This window comes from Ciona intestinalis, unplaced genomic scaffold (assembly GCF_000224145.3).
Source record: "Ciona intestinalis unplaced genomic scaffold, KH HT000333.1, whole genome shotgun sequence".
Classification (NCBI taxonomy): Eukaryota; Metazoa; Chordata; class Ascidiacea; order Phlebobranchia; family Cionidae; genus Ciona; species Ciona intestinalis.
In genome coordinates, this window is record NW_004190654.1 from 902 (window position 1) to 7,012 (window position 6,111).

General features: G+C 33.4%; 1 long non-coding RNA gene across 1 annotated transcript in view; it reads left to right on the forward strand.

Annotated features, from left to right (window-relative positions):
* Positions 1-5,604: 5,604 nt before the first annotated feature.
* Positions 5,605-6,111, forward strand: part of LOC108950594 — a 3,184-nt gene continuing 2,677 nt past the window's right edge. Inside the window, exon 1 of the long non-coding RNA XR_001975284.2 lies at positions 5,605-5,794. This is a non-coding gene — a long non-coding RNA (uncharacterized LOC108950594). The remainder of the gene's footprint in view (positions 5,795-6,111) is intronic.

A 6,111-nucleotide genomic window follows, 5' to 3' on the forward strand; every position in this document is an offset into this window, starting at 1 on the left:
TCCCCTTTAAAATTCGGCTTTTGAGCAATTTACTTAAAAAAAAATTAGTTTGTAATTTATGACTTAATTTTTAAAAAAAAACAGGAATTGTTTTTTTCCAGTAATTCCACCAAAATTGTAGCTGTATTTATCCTTTTGAAACCAGAAACATATTTTTCGGACATATTTTATCAAAAATCTTGAAAAACTGGGATATTTTTTGATGATACCATTTTGAAAGTTTAAAATTCAATTAAAAATTTAAATATTAAATTTAAAACATATTTAGATTTTTAAATTTGATATAAAAAATGTGTGAAAAAACTGACATTTTCTCAGTTATTTTATTATGTGTTTAGCATATATATGTTGCCTCGGCAGATCGAGACGGATCGCTTTTTGTGTTTAGTGTTATCGAGTGACACTTTACCTCAAAAACTGTTGCAATTTAATTATTTCGCGTGCTCTGTTTCATTATTGTGAATATATGTTAGCTTAAGTAACAAATAAATGTTGGAAAAAATATGTGTTTTTATTGATTTATTTAACGTATACTAGGGTGGGGGGAGATGGGACACCTTTGGCACTTAATATCAAAATATCCTGATCGTTTTTTAAACAATTAACAACAACAAATGTTCCTTGTTTACTACCAATTGGGACGAAAAAACAGAATGAAAAGGTGTCCCATCTTCCCCCACCTTACTAAATATAAATGCAACTAATTCTATTTGAATGAGAGACTGACGGTGCCATTTAGGCGAAATATATTTCTCAAATACCATTAGTGGTTGGACTTGATTTTTGTTGGTTACGTTTTCGTAACACCAGATCATTACTGTATTCCATTATACAAGAATCGTTTAACTATATGAACATCAGATCAGGGTCAGATCCGCGGAACTTATTATTAGATTTCGCGGAATTTATTACTTTACGCACACTTTTGTTTCTATTAGAATTTTAACTTAATTAAAATAAATGGCTCGTATGTCCGCTAGGGGTAGCGACCACGCTTATTTTCTTCCGAAAAAATGTAAATATGTTTTTAACCGTAAGCGTGTATTAACAACTGTTGTTTTGTCGCTATATCCTGTCTTTTCGTTTAAAATATTTTTAAATCTTCGCTACCGTAATCGAAGAGACAAATAAAAGTTATTATTATGTTATTGTTATAAGTCATTAAATGCAACTAACGTCTATAATATAGTTAAACTGCCCTACAAAATAATATTGGTTTCCGTATAGAAAAACACATTTATAGATTTTATTTACATGCCAAATTAATGTTAATAATAATTTTGTTTGTCTCTTCGATTACTGTAGCGAAAATTTGGAAATATTTTAAACGAAAAGACAGGATATAGCGACAAAACAAGTTGGTTGAATAATGTAACAGTTATATTTGTTAGTTTACTCTAACTTTAATAAAACATATTGATGGTAAATTCATGAACAGATTTTGAAGAAGAAAACGTGCGACACGATAAAACGAAGCAAATTTAATTTAAATAAAAAAAGTATTGCTTTTATTTAGTTATGAGAAGTGATAGTCCGACGCCGTGGCACTGTTTGTTAGCGCGACTGCATGTATTCCAGAGGTAATGGGTTCAAGGCGCGCGGTAACAAAGCAAATTTACGCCAAGGTGTATGAACGCCCGTCTTTAACGACTGCCGTTGCCGCGAGGATAAATTAGATTACATTTATTTAATCATTCATTTAATTATAATAAGGGACTTGCTTTAATGCTTGATATTTATATTTAATGTGAATGAACGTAACTTGCTTTATCCTCGCGTGGCCGGAAAACGACAGTCTTATAACACGGGTGTTTTGTTTAACACACCTTGTGCCAGCTTATAAGTTTCCATGTATGTTACTTTGTAGGTGATTTGAATTAGAAGCTCAGAAACTAGGAAAGAGAAAAGTAATTCTATTATACGGAAAAATTAACCTTACGATGGTTCTAAAAATTCTAAACGAAACGGATTTTCTTTTAAATCCGAATTATAAAGCAACCTTTAAGTATTTTGCCCAAGGTCGCTTGGTGGCAGCATCGAGTCACAAACAAGTATCTTATGCTAAAAATCTTTGTTGTAAAACCCTACAAATCGACTAACAGTGTAATACAATAATTTTATTAATTTTTACTGTAAATTTGGAAGAATATTAGGCAAAAATATTTTTATTTTTATAATGTAAGATTCTAAATGTTGCGTTTAAAAAATGATATATAGTAGGGTGGGAAAAGATGGGGCACCTTTTAATTTTATTTTAGCGTCCCGTTTGGTAGTAAACAAGAACATTCAAAGAATTATAAAACTGTATCCTTATGATTTTCATAGACCGTTGTTAAATATTAAAATCACGATCCGGATATTTAGATATTATTTGCTAAAGGTGTCCCGTATTACCCCACCCTACTATATGCAGTTAAACCAGAAGAATACAGGGTCTCTTAACTATAAACATATTATATCATATACGGTTTATATATATTTGTATTTAAGTATGAATTAAATTTAAATCCTGGGAAAGGTTAAAAATTAAGTTTTGTGTGTGTGTGGTGATATAGTAGGCTGGGAAAGACGAGACACCTTAAGCTCATAATATCTAAATATCCTGACCGTGTTTTAAACAATTAACAACGGTCTATGGGAGTCGTGAGGATACGGTTTTATAAATTCTTTGAATGTTTTTTTTGCATACTACTAAATGGGACGAGAAAATAGAACGAAAATATATTCAATCTTCCCCCACCCTACTATACGTCTTTTAATTTTAAATTAAAATGCGATTTCTATTAAATACAACAAGCCATTAAAGATCAGCAGATCGCCCTTTAAATAATTAAAATAAGGTACTTTAATACAATAAAAGAATGCGCAATCTTAAAGCATAGAATAGAAATGCATTTATTCTGCATCGTATAGATTTTGTAAAGCAGCGTTTTTTAAACTGGGGTAAATTTACCCCTTGAGGTAAATTCCTTGTATTTAGAGGGTAAATCAGCTGCCAGTCAAAATCCACATCAGTTGACGAGACAGAAAAATTGTACGAAATATAGTACTTTACCAGACATTGAACAACTTGTTGCCAAACAGCTAGCGGATTCGTTGCTTTAAATATAACTGCTGTGATTAGCTGTTTTTGCTTTTAATAACTGAGCGCCATATTACATATTGGGGGTAAATCTGATAAGCATTTTTGTTGTAAGGGTAAAGTATACAAACAAGTTTAAGAACCGCTGTGTAAAGGTGCAAAATATAGACATACACGTTTGCTACAACATAATATATGTATAGTAGAGTGGGGGAAGATGGGACACCTTTTCGTTTCATTTCCTCGTCTCTTTTGGTAGTAAACAAAGAACATTCAAAGAATTATGAAACCGTATCCCTACGACTCCCGTAGACTGTTATTAAATGTTTCAAACACGATCGGGATATTTGGATATTACGTGCTAAAGGTGTCCCGTCTTTCCCCACAGTACTATATAATACAGAACTAACTGTCATAAATGCGGTAATAAACATAACGTATTGCGTGGCAGAAATACGGTTATACACCTCGAAAATTATGCGGTACAGTTAAAAAGAACGATGGAAAAAGTTTTAGTATCTGCTTTAACAAGCTGCTGTCAAATAATGAATTACCCTAAATGACGATTCGTTACTATGTTATTGTTATTGCTTGTTTTAAATGCATTATCTGGTCTGTTATCATACTGTATGGTCATCGCCTTAGGCAAAGAACATTTTCCTTTTCGGAGCAGCATGCACTTCGGGCAGTCTGATGTGTCTTCTGCCATAGATAAAGATCGTTAAAGCATATTTAGAGCTATTTGAAAGAAAAACAGGTTTATAATTATCAGAAAAAAAAAACTAGATTTATCGCTTCGATTACGGTAGCGAAGATTTAGAAATATTTTCAACGAAATATATAGACAGGATATAGCGACAAAACAACAATTGTTAAACTTTGGAATAATTTAATACCGCTTTAGTGCTTATAATAAGGAATAGAAAAGTTGTAAGTAGCTTTAATGCTTTACAAAAAAAGTTTTAATCAAAATTGTTACTCGTTTGTTGTATAATTAGGGCATTGTTTTATAGAATATTTTATATTAGGGTGGGGTAAGATGGTACACCTTTAGCACATAATATTAAAATGCCTTGATTGTGTTTTAAATAATTAACAACGGACTATGATGGAAGTCGTTTTTAGACGGTTTTATAATTCTTTGTATGTTTTTTGTTTACTACCAACTGGGACGAGAAAATAGAATGAAACGGTGTCCCATCTTTCCCCATCTTACTATATAAAAAAGATTGAAGATTAAAAAAATATTCCTGTTTTAAATATCTCTGAAAAAAATATGTTTACTCCAAACAGATAATTGAATATAAGTTGTCGCGGGAAAACGACAGTGGGTATAATATCCTTTAGTTCTGTTTCAATACAGCTCATGTCCGCTTACGAGTTACCACAAAGTAACTTTATGGGTGATTGTTCTTTTATGATTTACGACAACTGTGTTGGAGCAATTACCGTTAAATGTTTCACATAAACGCCCACAATGGTAGCAATGACGGGCCTTGAACCTACTACCTCTGAGCTTGGGGCGGGAGCGTAGACTTTTTTCCCACGTACGGCGCATACGCTTAACAATTAAATAAACAACTTTAAAATCTAACATTCATTATCGCTATATTTTCCACGTGTGTTTGTAAATCCACCACGTAAGTCTGGACTTACTGTCCAGCCCCGTGGCAAAGTGGATAGCGCGTTTATTTAAATCTAACCCTTAGGTAATGGGTTCAAGCCTCGTCGTAGCTACCATTGTGGGCGTATGTGTCCTTGGGCAAGACACTTAACGGCAGTTGCTTCAACCCAGTGGTCACTAATGGGTTGTTCAAATTATCAGCCGCACATAAAAAAAAATTAAAAATAATCACCCACAAAGTAACATACATGGTAATTCGTAAGCTGGCACAAGGTGTATGAAACAGGACACTCATGTTGTAACGACTGTCGTTTTCCGTCTGCGCAAGTATAAAGTAAGTTACATTCGTTCATGCTAACGCTATTGTTGCGATTGTTAATTTCAGAGAATGACACTGAGAAATTTTTCAAATAACGAAAAAGATTAAGCGCAAATAGCATACGGATAAAGTAAACAATTCGGTTTTAGTAGTAAAATCCTATGATATGTATTACTATAATCTGTAGCGCGATTTAATCTTGTGTACAACCATAATCCATACGCGATCTGCTGTTCAAACGTATATATCTTGATACAGAAATGATGGGACGAAATCTGACCTGTATTATTTAGCACTTAATATCCAAATAACCTGATCGCGTTTTAAACAATTAACAACGGTCTATGGGAGTCGTGAGAATACAGTTTTATAATTCTTTGAAGGTTCTTTGTTTACTACCAAATGTGACGAAAAATAGAATAAAATATGTCCCGTCTTACCCCACCCTAATATATTATATGTATAGCCTACAACGAATGAATTTCTTTAGACAAACTTATTATAGTAGGGTGGGAGGAGATGGAACACATTTTGACTTTATTTTCTCGTCCTAACACATTTTTCACATTTTTCAGATATTAGAATGAAGATATTGTTGTTGTTTATTGTTTGATCCATTCATGGTGTCCTTGTTTTCTGCAAAGAGGACAGAAATGGCGTCTTTGAAACGGAACATATTTTTGAAAGCATTTTGAAAGCGACTGGGGCAAATGGGACAAAAATGAATATAAACGCTACAAGAAATTTGTTACACCACTTTAATGAAACGGTACGAATATACGATATACATATATAGTAGGGTGGGGAAATTGGGACACTTTTTTTATTATATTGTCCGTCCCATTTGGTACCAAACAAAGAACATTCGAAAGAATTATAAAACCGTATCCTCATGACTGCCATTTTTTATTGTTTAAAACACAATCAGGATATTTGGATATTATGTGATCTCCCCCCACCATGTGTCCCATCTTCTCCCACCCCGCGTCCCATCTCCCCCAGCCTGTGTCCCATCTTCTCCCACCCCGCGTTCCATCTCCCCCACCCTGTGTCCCATCTTCCCTCACCCTATGTCCCATCTTCCCC